We start from the raw sequence: 20,728 nt of genomic DNA, 5'->3' as shown, positions 1-20,728 counted from the left end.
GAGAGAGGAATAGAGGATCTGAAGCCGGCTTTGCGCTTATAGCAGTTGAGTCCCACATGGGGCTTGAACTCACGAATCGTGAGATCATGACCTGAGCCTAAAAGTCAGATACTCAACCAACTGAGCCACCCAGATGCCCCCAAACCATAATTTTCAAACAAATACTTGATATTATATTCATGGTAAAGTTCATTTTTGTGTATTTCGCTGGGAAATGCAGTTAATCTGTACCTTTAATTTTTTAAAAGTTTATTTATTTTTGAGAGAGAGAGAGAGGGGAAGGGCAGAGAGAGAGAGGGAGACACAGAATACAAAGCAGGCTGCAGGCTCTGAGCTGTCAGCACAGAACCCAACACAGGGCTCAAACTCACCAACCATGAGATCATGACCTGAGCCGAAGCCGGATGCTCAACCAACTGAGGCCACCCGGGTGCCCCATTAATCCATGCCTTTAAAATCGACATAACTATAAATAAAAGGCAAACCTTTCTGAGGCCCTTGCTGTTTCAGTAGATGTGTATAAAAGTCCACGTTATTTTATCTTTAGAAAATAAAGACAGAAGTTTAGCGGAGTGATTCGTTGGATGGATCTGGGGATGACATTTTATTTAGCTGGATTCTTATCTCTACCATGCACTACTTTTTAAAAGCTGGACAAATAATCTCCCTAAGCCTCAATTTTCTCACTTCCAAAATGGAGATAATATTGTCTTTCTTGTGTGGTTGTATAAGGATTAAATGAGCCAATAAATGTAAATGTGGTGTACATGTTGGCCCATGATGTGTGTGTGTGTGTGTGTGTGTGTGTGTGTGTGTGTGAGTATTCCCCCTCTCCATACTTTCTGCTTTCTTTCTGTCTCCCACCCCTCATCCCAACCTTTCATGCAGTTTAGGGGCAGGACAGAAAGCAAAACTGGTTTTGCAAATCATTCTGTCATTTATGTCTTCGAAGCCTCAAACTTTCAGAGGAATTAGATTTTGCAGGAGAAGGGTGGGAGGTCATTTGAAGACAGAGATAGAGTGCCTTGAAAAAATACGCAGGCATGAATGTTCCTCCAGAATACACAGAGGGTCCCCAAAGCTGAGGGAGAATAGGAGGGGGTTTGTGGGTCCTGAGAGCAGAAGGGTCTATAGCCTTCCTCGTGCCAGCACCTGGAAAGGCTGGGGCAAGACTCCCCAAAGGGGTGGGCACTGTAGAGCTTTCTGGCAGGTGGTGGGGAGTGGCAGGAGCTGAAGCAGGCTTACTGTAAGTTTTTAAGGAGGTGTAAGAATGGCTAAGATCTACCGAAGCTGAAGAAGCCACACAGCCAAGGTCAAGGGATAACTCTGATAAGAGCAAGGATGGTTGCAGATGACCAGAAGCCCTGATGTCATTTCATGTGACCCCAGAACCAGAGCATAACTCTGGGTTGCGCAGGGACAAATTCTCAGAGGGACTAAGTTTCACAGCAGCCCAATGGAATAGGGCCGGGAAACTGAAATCAAATTGATTCATCAACAATGAAGAGATCAGGTGCAACTTAACTTGTAGACCAAGATTCACATCCAACACGTACTCAGAATGTGTCATTAACGATAATTATTTAGCTGTTACTAATATGGAAGAAAGTAGAAAACAGAACATTCTTTGGCTGACATCTCTTAATACTTCCTGCCTACTTAGGGGCCTTGCTTGATCAGTTATATCTAATTTCAAGAATTTTGGATCTTTTCTTTCCACTGGCATCTGCCTCCAAATGTGCAAAAATCCCTTTCTTACCCTCAAACAACCACCCACAATTTCTCATGATCCGATCATTCCATCAAGTTTCTCTATCCTCCTGTTTGTTTGTTGTCATATTTCTTAAGAGTGCAGGAGTGCAGTCACACTTGATGTGCCCACTCATACACTCCCCAAAGGATGACAGTTGGCTTATTTTCTCTTCATTGAGGAAAACTACTTTTTATGGGAAGACAACGGCCTCTGGCAGGCCAAATCCAAAGTCTTTTCGTTCTGTGTCCTATTTAACCTCTGAGTAGCATTTGTCACGGTACGTCACTCCCATATGTAAAAACTTTTTGATTTTTTTAAGACTTAAAAATTATCCTTATACATTTATGTTGAGAGTGGGGGGAGGAGCAGAGAGAAAGAGAGAATTTCAAGCAGGCTGTCAGTGCAGAGCCCGATGTGGGGCTCGATCCCATGAACCATGAGATCTTGACCTGAGCCAAAATCAAGAGTTTGATGCTTACTGACTGAGCCACTCAGGTGCCCCTAAGATTTTTTTAAAAGGCAGTTTTAAGTTTAAGACAAAACTGAGAGGGAAGTACAGGGTTTGCCCACACACACCCTGCCCCCACCCATACACAGCCTTCCCCATGATCAACGTCACTCACTGGAATAGCACACTTAGAATTCACTTTTGGTGTTGCACATTCTACGGGTTGGACAAAAACTAAGTGACATATAACCATCTTTTATAATATCGTGTTTTCACTGCACTAAAAAGGATTTGTATTTTAGTCTAGCACTGTAGGGGGATGTTTTTAAAAGTATGTATAAAGCAATATTTCTAGAAATAAAAGTCACACTGCCCCTTCTGGAGACCTGCTCCTGGGTTTTCCACTGGATGCTTCAGTTGATGTCCCTATTATGGCCCTATTCTCCTGAGCCGGGACTGACTTAGACATTCCTCATTTCCTTTTTTCTCAACTCCCAAATCCAAGATGCCAAATCCAGTTGCTTCTACCTAAGAAATATTTCTTAGCCATTCCTCTTCCTTCCAGCTTCTACCAGCTTGAGAGCTCTCATTTATCTCTCAATTAGAATACTTAATAGTACTTAGTTTATTTTCCTGTTACCAGGCTGCTACACCCTAGTGACAGCTTGCACCTTAAACCAAATCCAATGATTTGCATGTCTTTCCAATAAAGTTGTCCATTGTCTCTCTTTACTGTCTCTCTATAGCCGTGAGGATGAAATCAGAGCACGTTGTCTCCTTATATCTCAAAGGGTGGTCCCTGGGTCAGCAGAATTAACACTCCGTGGGGAACTTGTTGGTAAAACAAAGTCTTAGTCCCTACCCCTTAGTCCTTAGACCTACTGAAAGCAAAACTCCTTAGTCCAGTGATCTGTGATTTGACAAGCCCGCCTCCAGATACTTCTGATTCTGAACCACTGTCTCCGCTGGCTGGGAGAAGAACTTTTTTGTCCTGCTGGCTACCAGGCTTTGAGTCTCTCCTGAATTTGTATCTCTCACGCACTTCATGCTCGTTTCTCATGGACCTTCTCTCTCATCCTGCAAATGCCAGACTTGGGGACTCTTCTTTGTGCTGGAATTCCAAACTTACATTTTCCTTTTCTCTTCAATAGTTTTTTTTTTTTTTTAAGTTTATTTATTTTGAGAGATATAGGGGAGAGGGAGAGAGAGAGAGAATCCCAAGCAGCCTCTGCACTGCCAGCCCAGAGCCCAATGAGGGCCCGAACTCACGAACTGTGAGATCATGGCCCAAGCTGAAACCAAGAGTCTGACGCCTAACCGAGCCACTCAGGCGCCCCCTTTTCCTTTTTTCTTGGAAAACTGTTATGTCTTCAATATCCGTCTCAAATACTGTGAGAATCCTGCCTTCCCTCAAAAAGCAGACCTGCCCCGTCCTCCATGAGCATTTTGTTCCCATCTCTGTAATAGCATTTTCCACGTTCCGTTTTAATTCACCCATCTGTCTACCTATCTAGAATATTTTCCTCCAAAGACTGCATTCCTCCTACATGCGGACAAAGTTGTGTTCCTCTTTGTACCCCTAGTGGCTTAACTTGCCGTTTTCTGTTTTTCTCTTCTTTTTTGCTTCCTCTTTACACAGAGGATTTAAGACAGTTGGAAAAAGATTTTTGAGATGAAATATTTGTGCTCCGCACCAGAACGGTAATTGAGAAGCTTGGCAGCTCTCGCAACTGCGTAAAGGTCTTTGTCATGTATCAGAGTAACCAGTTTCCTATTGCTTTTTTTGTCCACCTGCGTTCATAAGACGACAGTGATTATTTGCGAGGTAGACTGATTCCTCTCACGCTCTCACCGTATGTTATTTCTATTCCTGCTTTATCCACGTGTCCCAGTAGGCCTCTTTATACAACTTCCTATGTGACCCCGAGATTCTGACAACAAGGATATAATATTTCCCAGGTGACTTCTCTCCGCTGTCCAAAATCCTATTGCTTTAGGTACTGGATTGCAATTCGCTCTCCTGTTTGTTTGTAAAATCTGACTGCCCTTCTCGCATAAAAGAGCAGGGTGGGGGTGAAGAGAAGGAATTGAGCAAAGGAGACCTCCTTGCTACTGCCTCGGGGTCTGGAGTCGGTTTCGTGGCCTCTTTCACTACAATATAGCCCTCTCTCCTTTTTCCATATTTACTTCATGAAGATGAACATTGGTTTTGTTTTGTTTTTTTTTTTAAAGGCTATGCCACTCCAGGTGTGAAAATGTATTGTAGTTCACAAAAAAACGGGAGCTGCTATTTGCTCTGTTACTGCTGCGGACAAATGTCTTCACGTTCCCTGAGCTTGACGTTACACTGTTTAGTAAATTAACCGCATCAAAGCACCAAATTCAATTCAATAGCTTAAAAACCTAATGCGGTTTCAACTGGTAACCGTACTTTCACAGAAAGAATCATGTGCCTTGTTGCAGAGAAGTGAAATTAAAAAGTCAATAGAGTATTTTAATTACCAATAAAACAAGTTGGAACCGGTTTTGACTAATATCTAGCAAAACAAAATCAACTAATAACGCTTAAATAACCTTTTTATTTCATCACTGGGTGTTTGATATTCCTTGATTACTTCCACAGATTCGTTTTATATGATACGTAGAAAACCGCGTCTGCACAGCCAGAAGCAGGGTGACTTCTTCAATGTGATTTTCATTGTCATTGAAAGTGACAGATTTTTGACAAAAGTCAGTGTTTGCTCTGAACTATTATAGCAGTTCATTCTCCAACAGCAAGTAATTCCAACTCGACACAGTGCTTAATGTAGACATTCAGCTCATGTGCTAAATCTCGTAAACCCCTAACTGTTCAATTTACTTCATATGCGGAAAACTCGGGGTCAACCTGGAGCAGTTTCTTACAGAAAAGAAACAGAGCTGCTACAACACTTTGAACTCCAGGTAAGTGAAAGACATAAACTTGATGTGTTTCTGATGTTCCATTTCAGGATAATAACAATGGATCTATTCTTAAAGAAATACATAAAACTAAAGCTTTTGAGCCACAGTGTCTACGAAAAGGATACATTTGGAGACCAGTTGTTGGAGGTGCCGATGTGCTGCCCATATGTCTCCATCTGCTGTTATGGTGCACTTGAGGCCATATAATAATATGTGTTTTTTTTTTTTTTCCTGCAGGCTCTGAAGCATCCTCTTCCTCCCCATGTTAAAGGCAGAAAGAACTCCATCCTACAATATGTGTCTTCTCCTGAACTCCTTAGCTTCTCCCAATGGCCACAAGTTGTTAACCAGTTACCATAAATTTGCCTTCTTGGAGCATATCCAAATACTTGTCCCAGATTTCGCCTATTATGTTGGTGTACCTATTATGATTATTCCAGGGCAGATTAATCCGCCTTTCTGTACTTTAAAAACTAGAAGTAAGGATTAGGCTGATTGTAAAATTGTCTGTGTGGAAGGAAGAAATTTGTCATCTACCAGAGAAGTCCTAGGAAGGAGTACTTAGCCTGATAGCGTGCTATCTTTTCCAGCACTGGAAAGAGGTAGTCAAACTCAATGATAAACAAATCCAACATCAGCATCTTGTTCCAATTTGTTTCTTCCCAAGTGTCCTCTCAGGGGGAGTCCCTGAACACCCAGGAAAGTGCTGGCTGAGCCTCTGGAGAGGGCAGTGATGTTTGGAGGGTGTGGTCTGCCTCGAGCTGTCAGAAGCTGTGTGTGAATGTTCTAACCAACAGCCTTTCAGTTTTCATCATCTCTCTGAGACTCTTGCAATTTAGCTCAGAAAACTAGGTGGATAAGAGGGCTGCTTGTGATCTTGGTTGTAGGGAATGTCTCAGAGCATCCGAATGGCCAAGGCGTTGTCAGGTGCCCTGTAGAATGATGAAAAAAGTACGTTGCCTTCTCTGAAGGAACTTAATAATGGTCTCCCTCATGGGACCAACTACCTTGACTGAGTATCAGGATAAATTATAGAGGGAAACTGAGGAACTTCCTTCAATAATTTCATTAATATAGGACTAATAGTTATTCATTATTTCACGGATATATATTTTTTAATATAATTTATTGTCAAGTTGGCTCACATACAGTGTATACAGTGTGCTCTTGCTTTTGGGGATAGATTCCCGTGATTCATCGCTTACATACAACACCCAGTGCTCATCCCAACGAGTGCCCTCCTCAATGCCCATCACCCATTCTCCCCCTCCCCCATCAACCCTCAGTTTGTTCTCTATATTTAAGAGTCTCTACGGTTTGCCTCCCTCTCTGAAGCTATTTTTTCCCCTTCCTTCCCCCATGGTCTTCTGTTAAGTTTCTCAAGTTCCGCATATGAGTGAAAACATAAGATAGCTGTCTTCCTCTGACTGACTTATTTCACTTAGCATAATACCTTCCAGTTCCATCCATAGTGTTGCAAATGGCAGGATTTCATTCTTTGTCATTGCCAAGTAGTATTCCGTTGTATATATAAACCACATCTTCTTTGTCCATTCATCAGTTGATGGACTTTTGGGCTCTTTCCATACTTTGGCTATTGTTGAAAGTGCCTCTGTAAACATTGGGGTATATGTGCCCCTATGAATCAGCACTCCTGTATCCTTTGGATAAATTCCTAGTAGTGCGATTGCTGGGTTGTAGGTAGGTCCGTTTTTAATTTTTTGAGGAACCTCCACACTGTTTTCCAGAGCGGCTGCACCAGTTTGTATTCCCAACAGTGCAAGAGTGTTCCCATTTCTCCACATCCTCTCCAACAGCTGTTATTTCCTGAGTTGTTAATTTTAGCCACTCTGACTGGTGTGAGGTGGTACCTCAATGTGATTTTGGTTTGTATTTCCCTGATAATGAGTGACATTGAGCATCTTTTCATGTGTCTGTTGGCCATCTGGATGTCTTCTTTGGAAAAGTGTCTATTCATGTTTTCTGCTCATTTCTTCATTGGATTATTTGTTTTTTGGGTGTTGAGTTTGGTAAGTTCTTTATAGATTTTGGATACTAGCCCTTTATCCGATATGTCATTTGCAAATATTTTCTCCCATTCCATCAGTTGCCTTTAGTAATGTGGATTGTTTCCTTTGCAGTGCAGAAGATTTTTATCTTGATGAGGTCCCAATAGTTCATTTTTGCTTTAATTTCCCTTGACTTCAGAAACATGTTGAGCAAGAAATTGCTGTGGCTGAGGTTATTCCACAGATATTTTTTGAAAAAACAATTGATTGTGCTAAAGATTACAGCTGAGTAGAGAAAGATGTCTAAACCTATAAGTGCACTAAAAAGGATAAATTCTGAAATAGAAGGTTTTAAGCCTAACTGGAGGGAGGGGACATAAAAGACGTAATAAAAGCCAAAGAATGTTTCAGTTAACTGACATAATAGCTCTAACATTCTCTTAGTAAACACTCCCTCTTTTTCCTTTTCCTTTTCAAAGCCCAAGAGGGAAAGATAAATAAAAGAAACAACATCAGATACCACCATGAATGATTAGAGATTTACAGCTGTTATCTTAAATACATTTCCTTCCTTCCTTCCTTCCTTCCTTCCTTCCTTCCTTCCTCCCTCCCTCCCTCTTTCTTTCTTTCTTTCTTTCTTTCTTTCTTTCTTTCTTTCTTTCTATCCTGTTCAATCCTTTCTAATCCTGTTCAATGAAATGTCAGGATTTGACTAACATGTTAGAAGGATAGCTGGAGTGAGGGGCTACAAGATGCATCTAGGCTCCAGATAGAAGGATCAGAGAAGATAACCTTGGAAAAAGGAACTCCTCAGAATGTCCCAAAAAAACAGTTAAGAGGAAAATGGGATTTTCTGACTTATGTACGTAAAACTGTGTTTCATAACGTTTTGCTAAAAGGTTAATCCTGAGTGATGATACTTCCAAATAATTTGCTCAAATGTTTTTTCGTCTTGTTTTAATCCTGTTCCTGGTAGTTTAAAGATATCAATAAAACCACCTTTATTCTAAGATCTGTATAAGATGGCTTTATCCTATTATCCACAGAAGTGTAACAGCGTAAAGAAATTTAAACGTGTTTATTAAATATTGTTTTTAACCTTGGAGATAGGAGAGGAGACGTTCCCTAATTAGTGCTGGTCTTGGAAGAACTAATTGTCTTGTCAGGGAGAAAAGGCTCACAAGAAATAATGCAAAATAGTATGTAGTCAAGTCTCAAAAATGTGTGGATTATAGATGTTCAGAGAATTGTGGTGACTGTTGGTTGTCATATAAAAAAGGATCGTGAGGGGTGCCTGCATGGCTCAGTTGGTTAAACCTCTGACTTCCATTCAGGTCATGATCTCACAGCTTGTGAGTTCGAGCCCCGCGTCGGGCTCTGTGCTGACAGCTCACAACCTGGAGCCTGCTTCAGATTCTGTGTGAGTCTCTCTTTCTGCCTCATCTCCATTTGCACTCTATCTCTCTCTCAAAACTAAATAAACGTTAAAAAATTTTTAAAAAAAGTATTGTGAGATATGTGAGTAGGAACCACTAGAACTGATTATTTTTACAGGTTTCCCCCTTACTACAGAGTCATGTTGAGGAAGTTTCCTAACATTGCCTTAGAGCCCTCATCTGTAAAGTGGGGAGAAAGATGCCTCACTTATTTGTGAAGGAGATCAGGGTGTGCTACCCAAAAATATGCCACTTTGGCATAGTGATTAGGTTGCAGGATTTTTTACCTCAGTACCCGGGGTTCCTTGTCTCTCCACTTTGAAGAGTGAAGCAATGGACACAAAATGAGCAGCAGTCAAATGTTTATTCAAAGTATAAGATTAGAACGTAAGAATAGTAGGAAAGCTCTCTTTATAGAGAGGGGAGATTTGAAAGTGAATGCCCAGCAGACTGTAGGCAAGAGTCCTTGTTTTGGTGGCCCCCCTCCCTTGTCTTCCCTCTTGTTCCTTCTCGGGTTCTACCCTTATTGGCTGGATAACTCTAGGTGCTGGGTTGTCCATTCCTGATTGGCTCAATTCCATTGTTTGAGGGGTTGTCTATGGCCATATTGTTCCTTGTGGATCATACATTTTATCTACATATTTTTAGTCAGGTCTTTTGTCAAATTCCTTAGAGGAACCTGAGGGGGGTAAGGGGTGTCTGTTATGTTCTTAAGAGCAACCTAGGGGCACCTGGGTGGCGCAGTCGGTTAAGCGTCCGACTTCAGCCAGGTCACGATCTCGCAGTCCGTGAGTTCGAGCCCCGCGTCAGGCTCTGGGCTGATGGCTCAGAGCCTGGAGCCTGTTTCCGATTCTGTGTCTCCCTCTCTCTCTGCCCCTCCCCCCTTCATGCTCTGTCTCTCTCTGTCCCAAAAATAAATAAACATTGAAAAAAAAAAAAAAAAACACCCAAACCGCGGGGGGGGGGGGGGGGCGGGGTTTGCTGTCATCAGATACTCCCAGCATTGTTACAAATCCGTGTTTTTCCCCACCCAGGTACCTCAGGACCTAACCTTTCCTTCTCTGCCTATTTTATCCTATCTTTTCCTATCATAATTATTTTAACTGGAAGGTAATTGAGAAACAGTGAATGTAAGAAGAGTCCTTTCCTCTGTCCTACCCTTTCTACCTAAAATCAGGGCATACATTTTTCCCTCTTTTGTACCACGATGAGGAGAGCAACACTTATCTCCAGAGATGGAGAATTGCAGCAAGATCAGACTAAAATATTACTAAAATATCCTTTATGTGCCATTAGCTCCCCCCATATATCTTCTAGTCACTTCCACACGGTTTATCAGCCTTCGAACCCCAAACCTTCTTTCCTTCATCTAGTCACTTCTCCAGAGTTCATTAGCCTTTGTTACTATGGTACATAAGTCCCTGAGTCGAACTGCTTCTTTGGGCTTCTCACTTCTCTTCTGTGCAGCCCCCCTGCATGTAAAAATATTAGCATCAACACAAATCATATGCTCTTTTTCTTGTTAATTTGTCCATTGTTAGGGTAACACACAGGTTTCCAGTCATCGAGCCTAAGAGGGCAGAGGAAAAATTTTTTCCTCCTACGCACATGCTGAGGATTCAATGGGGTAAACTTGTGGAGAAGTCATTGGTTCCATCCCAGTGATTCGCAACATGATCACAGCAAGTAGTGCCTAATTCAAACACAGACATAATGTTATACAATTAGAGAATATTGTCTTAACATGTGGTACAGAATTCTTCTCTGCAAACTCTTTCTGTTCAGAAAACATGTTCATAAATGCTGAGAGGGTTATCAGCCAGTCCCTTCAGAAGAAGGAGTAAGATGCTAAGCACAGAGTAAGGGAAGGAATGTGTTGTTTTGCTACTGAGAGGGACGGGAGGTGGGGATGGGGGTGGGGGGAAGCACTGAGTCAAAGGGGTGAGGATGAGAGAAGGGACAACTCAGCAAAACAGAAAAGCAGAGAAAAAGAGCCAGGAGAGAAGGTTAAGGTGGGAAGGGCTAACAATGAACCTGGGGAATAAGACAGCATAATAAGTGATGGGTTTTTGTCCCCCACCTCTCCAGTCATCCGTCAAATCACGTATGCTTTCAAAAGCTTTGGTTCAGTTTTTGAGGAACACAATAATGGAGCTGTGTCACATCCAGGTTGATAGGCGGTAACACCTTGTCAGCATGTGTGGAACAAGAACTCCAGAAGCAGAAGAAGTCATGAGGTAGTAAGCTGTCCAGAAATTAGCCAACAGGCATGGAATGGCTTTGGACTTCTGTGCAAATGAAAATATGGGGTTCAATCCAGTTTCATCGAAACCACCAAGGGTCAGGTGAACTCCTGTATGGCACATGACTTAGGCCAATTTAGAGAACCACATTGGACATGGGAAAAAAGACACAGGAAGAAGTTTGTATGGTTTCAAAGTTCTCTCCATTAGTGGGCAGTTATTTTTAACATCTAAAAAAAATTCTTCAGTTTAAATCCTTCAGTTTAAACTAATAATATCCCAGATCTTCTTTGTTTGTCTGTACTTAGTCTTGACTTTTCCTAAATCAGATACACCCTGTGCCTCTGTACTCTATTACTCTCACCTACCAGAGATCATGATGACATAATAGACATAATATTCTTTCTTTAAATGGAGGTGCCTTATAAAACTATTTATTTTTAATTTTTTAACATGTATTTACTTTTGAGAGAGAGAGAGAGAGAGAGAGAGAGAGAAAGCATGAGAGGGCAAGGGGCAGGGAGAGAGGGAGACACAGAATCTGAAGCAGGCTCCAGGCTCTGAGCTGTCAGCACAGAGCCCGACGCAGGGCTTGAACCCAGGAACTGTGAGATCATGACCTGAGTCAAAGTCAGACACTTAACCAACTGAGCCACCCAGGCCCCCCATAAAACTATTTTTGAATCATTCTTCTCATGCAGGTAGTTTTAAGTTTTCAGGGTCGTGTTCTTTGCAATTTTGACTACAAAGTCAAGTGTCATTTCTTTAATTTTTTTTTTCCTTCAATGTTTTTATTTATTTTTGGGACAGAGAGACACAGAGCATGAATGGGGGAGGGGCAGAGAGAGAGAGGGAGACACAGAATTGGAAACAGGCTCCAGGCTCTGAGCCATCAACCCAGAGCCCGATGCGGGGCTCGAACTCACGGACCGCGAGATCGTGACCTGGCTGAAGTCGGACGCTTAACCGACTGCGCCACCCAGGCGCCCCTCAAGTGTCATTTCTAAACATTTTATTCAGAGAAAAAGTTTCTTCCTGCACCCGGCGACATTATGTCTTTCATTTTGTCCACTTCCTCCCTTCTTCTCAGAGATCTTCCAACGAAATTGTGCTCCTGTTCCTGATTCCTTCTCCGATAGTGTCAGTAACTAAAATTGGAGGTGAGGGAGAAGGTCACATTCAGAGCAAATCCAGTCCGAGCCAGCTGCAATAGTGTCAGCCTTGCTGACATAAGCAACCTTTACCTATGGGTGGTCATGTGATGACACTGCAGGAAAATGTTGTACAGCTTCAGTGTCATCTGAAGGCTCCGTAACACACTCAGAAGATGCTTTAGAGGAGACGGACAACGTATCCTGACTGATTCATGTTCATATTAGATGGGTTTGGGGCAGGGAGGAGTCATTACAGAGCACAATATTTGAGTAAAGCATTTGAGGGGCTGATGTTAAATACCGTAAGATGGCGGACTCTACAATGGATCCTTATATGCTAGTACAATTATACAATAGGTTTCTCGTCAACACCAATTCTGTCTGAGGTTTTAGGTTAATTGTTGTGTCTTGTGTCAGATCGGTAAAGCTTTAGATGTGGTATGAAGGAGAAGTTCAGGTCTTTCCATTCTGTGAAACTGTTTCACAGATAGAGATATAGATGGGGAAAATGGTTTTGTGCTCATGTTCATCAAGAATTTGTACGGTATCCCAACATAAACGGTCAATCAACTTGGCAATAAGGTTCAATAAGATGTAAGAGGATTACTTGGAATATATTTGTTCTTTATTTAAAAATAAAAAGTCCGCTTTACATTGTACACGCAACTCCCAAGATATTAAAAGCAAATCATCTAAACCTCCAAGAGTTTCTTGATATCATTAATTTGTCCCTTTACGATGTGCCCGTCAAAACAAAAGCAGTTTACTTCAGCATCCTTCCATGCACCAGGCACTACAATGGTGTTCTTAAATAGAGCAGACTTTATTCCAAAGCAGTCACAGTGATTGAGCTTTAACATGTTCAAATCTGAAAGAATTATTTAAAATATCATTTTGTTTTTAAGATCAGAGAATTTATTTCATAAGTAAACCTTTAAGGAAATTGTGTCCTCTCATGATTTAGGCATCTCACAAACCACAAACAAATGTGAAGTGATGACTGGAGACAGATTTTCTTTCCTTTTATTACAGGCACATTTGTCCATAATCTATTGGCTCATTCCAATTTTGTGTAAACTTAACCTAGCTTTTCAATGAATTCCATTTATTAATTGTAACAGTTTCTGCTGTATGATAAATACGCTATTTTTCTTCGGTTAGAAATTCACGGTTCTGTGAACCGTGGTTCTATGGTTCATGTTGTATAACATGAATTTACTAGCTCTTTTCTACTTCTTTTCTATCTTCTCACTGTGGTAAGAATGATCCATTGCTATTGAACTCTTTTTGTCCTTTAGCACAAGTAGAGCTCAAATTGCCTACACAATTGAATGTTTAGGGATGCCTGAGTGGCTCAGTCAGTTGAGTGGTTAAGCATCTGATTCTTGGTTTCAGCTCATGTCATGATCTCACAGTTTTATGAGTTCGAGCCTCACGTCTGGCTCTGTGCTGGCAGCATGGAGCCTGCTTGGGATTTTCTCTCTGCTCCTCTATCTCTGCTCCTCCCAGGCTTGTGTTGTCTCTCTCAAAATAAATAAGCTTAAAAAAAAAAAAACAAACAAACAACTGTCTAAAGAGAGATACATAAGATGTGTGGTTTAAGCTTAAGTGGGGAAAGAAATGTACTTATGTTGTTTCTACCCTTACGTCTTGAAGAATCCAGAATGGCGCAACATCTTTATGGACAATGAAATGGACAGCATTGATTTTAAAAGAGGCCTAGGCCTCTTTGTGATGATGAAAGTCAGAAAAACGATCCTGTTGATATACGGAGAAAGAAGATCAAAGCCATTCTTTCAGATAAAGATAAATGTTTGATGATAGAATCTTAGAAGACAGTTTAGTATTCAGAAGAACTTGTAGCAAAATAAGTATAAAATAGTAGAGACAGTTCATAATTAACAGCAATAATCTCTCTTATTTTGCACTAAGTAAAAATAAAGGCATCTTTAGATATTGTGAGATAGTGTTGTATACTGGAAACCATTGGGGTTTTAATTGACAAGACAGTAATTTTGTTCAGATCGCTATAACATAGTCTGACCTTGGATCAGCTGCTTGCCTTCTTGAGGCTTCACTTCTTTATTAGTAAAAGAGGCAAATGACAGAGGCCTGTGTACATCAAATGTGAAGAACGAGAGCCAAGGTCTGAGTACTGAAACGTAGGCCCTCTAGAAATTTCGGTGTGAATTCTTCTTTCAATATATTTACAACAAAACATTTACTATAATTTTTTTTTTTTTTTTAAATTTCTAAGAAGCGTTTCTTTGGGTAATTCAGAGAAGGGACCAGCCTTAACAGAGGGAATCCAGGAATTTTGAGCTCTGTCTGGAATTCGCTCAAAGGCCATGCGAAATACCCTGGTGGTAAAAGAAGACTTCTTTCTTTCCTCCTTGGTCTTTCTCCAAGCTTCCCTTATAGAGGTAATTGTACAGTGGACGTATTCGATGCAATATACCTGTCAAATGCTTAGTGATTTGACCTGGGGCCGTTTGTTTAGTGCCCGGCTCACAGCGCTGTTATGGAGATTCAATGACTCTGGACAGTAGCTGGTACGTAGTAAGTTCTCAGTGTTGTCCCGGTCAGCATCGTGCCTTCCTACGCCCACTGCTGAAGGTCAGGCCTTGACCGCTACCTGGGAGACTTGTTGCTACAGCCTCCTGACTGGTCCTCCTGCTTCCCAACTAGTCCTCCGGCCTCCACTTGGCCCCTCCCTAATGCAGACTGCATTCCTGTATGAGGTTGATTTTCCCAAACAGTGCTTTTCATTCTGTCATTTTCCTATTAAAAGCCACCAATGATTTCTCATTTTCAAAAGGATCAATAAACTTTTACGCCCCTAACCTTTGTCCAGGACCCTGTGGTTCTGTCTGGCTGGTCTAGCCTCCCGCTAACTTTAGGTCTATCTGTCCCTAAGGGGATGATCATGCCACGTTTTTCAAGCTGGTTTACTGAGAGTGTCCCTGACAGGCTTTCCCTTCACATGAAACGTCTTGCTTGCTACTATCAGTTTAACTATCCAAACTCTACCTATGTCTCAACACAGAGTTTAAGTAGTACATTCTTCTGACCCTTCTCTTTTTTTAATTAGTAAATTAAGTTTCTAAAATTCCAGTTTTATTGACATACAGTGCTATATTAGTTGCAGGTCTCTAAGACAATGACCCAACAGTTGTCTACATGACTCAGCGCTCTTCGCTGTCAGTGTACCTTTACGCCCCTTCACCCGTTTCACTCCTCCCCACCCCCTCTCCTGAACCTTCTCGACGTTGCCAATGTTCCTTTTTCTCTTTCTCTTCTTCTTTTTTTTTTTTTTAAATGTTTTATTTATTTTTGAGACAGAGAGAGACAGAGCATGAGCAGGGGAGGGTCAGAGAGAGAGGGAGACACAGAATCCGAAACAGGCTCCAGGCTCTGAGCTGTCAGCACAGAGCCCGACGTGGGGCTTGAACTCATGAACTCTGAGATCATGACCTGAGCTGAAGTCGGACGCTTAACCGACTGAGCCACCCAGGCACCCCTCTCTTTCTCTTAAGACTTCTAATACTGTTTCTCACTAAGCTGACTTGACACCACTTACTACTTTATCACAGAAATACACGATATGATGCTTTATCTAGAGAAAAGGGCTAATAAGAGCTCAATTCTTCAGGCAATGTAAGCTTCCTCAGAAAAGCAGAACTGCTTACTTTAGCAGATTAAGAATATACGTTTGTACCTCAGTTGCCTCACGTTTTAGTGCTGGCCGTGAGTTGTCAGACTTTCCAGTGAAGTTTACTTTGCTCTACTGGTTGTTATTTGCATATAAGTGGATCTGTTAGGTTAACTTTAATATAATTTTCCACTTTTTTTTTCTTTCTTTGCGTGCATACAATCATACGTTATCTGAGAGAAAGACAATTCTGTTTCAAAGATTATTCAGAGCTCCCTAGAAAACAAAACCGAACCAAAAGCCCTGCTATGCAGTCAATTTTACTGATAATTTTACAATTATGTTTTTGCCATTTACATTTAGATTATGGAAATAACATACGTGAGAATATTGAGAATATACTTTGATCACTATAAAGCTTTGTACAGATGCTCTTGTTTTATGAGCTATTTTCAAAATGCCAAAAGTGAACAATACCCTTCCATTTCCATAGGGTAACGGCAATCTTGGACTCAATTCCTATGTCCGCGCTCCCTCCAGATTGGTTATGATCACACTTCCTCGGGTTTGTGAACGATATTTACATGGGAGGAGAAAAAAGAGACAAGCTGTCACTGGTCAAAAGACACATGCATGAATGTTTTGGATCATTCCCGGAGAATTTCAGAATGGTTCTGAATTTGTACTGCAACAGTGAGCAGGCTATCTTTCCTACTCCTTAGCCAGAGATGCTTCAGCTTCAGTGAACTATTCAGGTCTTGTTTCTGTTATGAAGACTTTTTCTTTTGAGAAGACATGGACATAACCCCGAAAAGAAAGATATATATATATCTCAATTCTAACGTTTATTGTCTTCAAAATATTAAATACACAATGGAGTAATTAAGAGAAAAAAGAGTACAGTGTTATTATTTTTCAAAAATGGCTAAGAAAATAGTATGGAGAAAATCACGTCATGAAGTCGAGAGGACGTTTTGAGTTTCAGACCTGAATCCGAACAGGTTGTTTTTTTTTTTTTCTTTTTTTTAAGATTTATTTATTTATTTTGAGAGAGAGCACAGTGGGAGAGGGGCAGAGAGAGAGGGAGAGAGAAAGAATCCCTAGCAGGCTCTGCACTGTCAGCGTGGAGCCTGATGGGGGGCACGAACCCACAAACCGTGAGGTCGTGACCTGAGCTGAAGTCAGATGCTTAGCCAACTGCAGGTGCCCCAGCTTTTTTTTTTTTTTTTTTAAATCTTAAACTTTTTTTTTTTTTTTTTGCCAGCAACTACCTCCCTGTGTAGCCTTTGGCTTTGCTTGTAACAGGTTCTGTTGGCCTCTCTGAGCCATCTGCTTCTCGACTTCTGCCTGACAAGTGAGGTATTTGTAGTCTGTAAAATGGGCTGAATCAACAAGGTGTCCCTCTCTATATGCCACAAATCGCTGAGTCGACAGGAGATAGCAGTGGGGTGAGAATCTGTGAACTTAGTAGACAAGTAACCTATTTTACTTTGGTTTCAAAATAGTGATATATTAAGAAAAATAAGATTGTCAATATTTATCAATAAATATCAATAAATGGATATTACAAATGAGATCATTATCTTCCTAGAGATAAGTAACCATAGTGCTTTAATGCCCCACTTGGAATTTTCTTTGTTAGTAATCGATTCTCATGTATGCTAATTAAGTTGATCAAACTGCGGTCCGTTTGTAGCAGATTTCCTTGTTCTGTGTTTCTTTCTCTTAGGATATTAGAGAAACATAATTTTCATGAGTTTGCTAAATGTCGGCCCTGCCTTTAAATACTGGGTCGATAGAGTCATTGGTGTTGGAATTCTCCAGCGTTCAAACTACCCTTGCTTATTATGGGTATTGAGACTGGTTAGTCTCAGAAGTCACTGAGATCAATAGCTTCCCTCCCCTTTTTATTTTCTATGCCCTAGTTGTGCGTGTGTACTGGAAGATGCAATCTAGCTTAAGGACCACCTTTATTGCTTTTGAACCCTTGTGGGTGTGAGTATATACATACATACATATATATATATATATATAAACATATATATATAAATATATATATATATATATATATATATATATATAAAGGCTCCAGAAACATTTGATATTACTGATAATGGTAAAATATAGCAAATTGTATCTTGCATTTTATTTTATTATTATTTTTAATAATAGTTTTTTAATGTTTATTTATTTGTGAGAGAGAGTGACAGAGAGAGAGAGTGCAAGTGGGGAGGGTCAGAGAGAGAGAGGGCGACACAGAATCTGAAGCAGGTTCCAGTTTCCGATCTGTCAGCACAGAGCCTGACACTGGGGCTTTAACTCACAAACCGTGAGATCATGACCTGAGCCGAAGTCGGATGCTTAACTTACTGAGCCACTCAGGCGCCCCTGTATCTTACATTTTAGAAAGATAGTATTTACTAAAGGACTATATACCATGTATCTGAGCACTGTGATACATTCTTCTAATACTTTAGATCATTTGTTCCTCACAATAATCCCATTTTACTGTGAGGAAATGGATTTAGGAACTTGCTTAAGATTTAGGATGAATATATTTTATATTAAAAGGTAGGTTTGATTCAATCTTTCCTTGGAATTATCAGACATTTTATCAGATTTGATTAATGATAGCTGACATTTATTGCATCCTTAATATGTCAGGCACTGTTGTAAGTATTCTACATCTGTTAACTTAGCCCATAGACACACAAGGAGATACGCGGATTATTATTTATATTTTGGAGATGCAAAATGCACAGATTAAAGGGTTTAATAACTAGGGCCCCAAGGTCCTACAGCTGATAAAAAGCCTACCTAGGATTAAAGCCATGGAGGTCATTTCAAAGACCCTGCTCTCTGCTGATTTGTTATACAGCTTTTCATTTAAAATTAGGCTTTAACTTAGTACGTGACTATTATACAAGATTCCGTTCCTCACTTTGAATAATTTTCCGTGTTTTCCTAGCTAAGTCATTTAATTTTATTGAGCTTTTCTTTTTCAGTTTTACAAAATTATCTCTTATTGATATTTTTATATTAGCCTCATCAAAAGATTGTTGCCGAGATTCATCAGGCAATGTGTTTAACATGAAGCAAAATAAAAATCCTATGTTATACACGAACACATCCAACTGATTTCTGACAAAGGTACAGAAGAAATCCAATGGAAGAATCTTCAATAAATGGTGCTGCAGCAGTGGGCATCCTAAAAAATGGATCTCAACCTAAACCTCACAATTATTCAAAAATTAAAATATAGATGTAAATGTAAATGTGCAACTAGAAAACATTCAGGAAAAAAGCAAAGGAGACAAAGGAGAACATCTTCAACTTCGGATTTGGACATGGCATCAAAAGCATGATCCATCAAAAGTATATTTTTGTTAGTGTTTATTTATTTATTTTTGAGAGACAGAGAATGAGTGGGGGGGGGGGGGGGAGCAGAATCCAAAGCAGGCTTCAGGCTCTGAGTGGTCAGCACAGAACCAGACATGGGACTCGAACTCATGGAATACAAGATCATGACCTGAGCTGAAGTCAGATGCTCAACCAACTGAGCCACCCAGGCGCCCCAATCTGATAGGGGTGCCTGGGTGGCTCAGACAGTTAAGCGTGAGACCTGTGATTTTGTCACGATCTCCCTGTTCGTGAGACTGAGTCCCATGTCTGTCTCCCTGCCTCCCCGCTCATATGCTCTGTCTCTCTCAAAATAAATAAACATTTAAGGAATATTTACAATTTTGATAAATTGAATGTCATCAAACTAATAAACTTTTACCCTGTGAAAGACTCTGTTAAAAGAATAAAAAACACCAGTTATGCACTAGTAGGCAATATTTTCAAGCCCCATATCTGACAAAGGAATTACATCTAAAGGATATGAAGAATTCTCAAGTCAACAGAGAAAAAAAAAATAGAAAAAGGACATAAACAAACATTTTCCAAAGAGAAGATGTATATGGCAAATAAGCACATGCAAGGATGTTCTGTATCATTCATTAATGTGTGTGTATTAAGGAAATTCAGCTATAACAATGGCTGAAATTACAAATACTGACAACGGCAGATGCTGGTAAGAATGCCGACAAACTGAATTGCTTCTACATTGCTGGTGAGAATCTACAATGGTCCAACTACCCTGAAAAAAGCTTGGCAGTTGCTTCATGGGAATCTATATGCTCTTTTTGCATACGAGTTTTCGATTATTTCATAATAAAACGTTAAAGAATTTGCATGTGAAACACAGCAAGATGTAAATGGGCTATTCTTGTATTTATCGTTTTGTGGTAATGGTAAAAATAACATTATTGCTAATAATGTGCATATAATAGACATGTATAGTTTATTTTTTAAAGTTCTTGCTTTTAGTTGCTCCAGATTAAAAGACCTAAAACACTCTAGCAATTTAAAGGGGAAAGTTCCTTTTAAAACGTTAATCATGGCTTGATGCAGTGAGGAATCGTTTTATTTGAAAAAATTCAGAGGAACCACTAGATGGCAGTAGAGGTTTGGGGTTTTGTTCACTCGAAAAAACTGAGGGAGAAATTTGGTTCTCCTCTTAGCAAATAAAAAATCCATAATGATAGACATTGGTGATTAGTAAGGTTTAAGCTACAAATCCACTCATTTAAAGAAATTACTGTTGCTATAAGTTAAAACCTGTAATATATAACACTGCAAGCGACCACATGCAGAGTAAAACTGTAAAATAAATCTTGGGCTAACTGTCTAGGATGGAAACAATTTTAGAGAAAACATTTGGCATTGAGCTCTGTGATGGCATTAAGAATTTTTGCTTCAAAATCTTAACGACTTTCAGAAATTTTAAGTAACTCCTTTATTTCTGCCTACTAATTATTTCACAAACTTCAGCTGTACTTTATTTCTTATCTGGGAAAAAGCCTTCTTCTTCTAGATTTATAGATTAAAGCAATTCAGTGTATGAAGCAGAGGAAAAAATTCTGCTGGCTTTATAAGATCATATTTCAAAATACTCTATATCTTTTTTTTCTTTTTGAGAGAGAGAGAGAGAACATGCACGTGAGAGAGCAAGCAGAGGAGGGAAGAGGAAAAGGCAAAGAGAGAGA

The sequence above is a fragment of the Herpailurus yagouaroundi genome, unplaced genomic scaffold (assembly GCF_014898765.1).
Source record: "Herpailurus yagouaroundi ecotype Mexico unplaced genomic scaffold, PumYag 28, whole genome shotgun sequence".
NCBI lineage: Eukaryota > Metazoa > Chordata > Mammalia > Carnivora > Felidae > Herpailurus > Herpailurus yagouaroundi.
The sequence above is the reverse complement of the archived record's forward strand: the minus strand, read 5'-3'. Positions refer to the sequence as shown.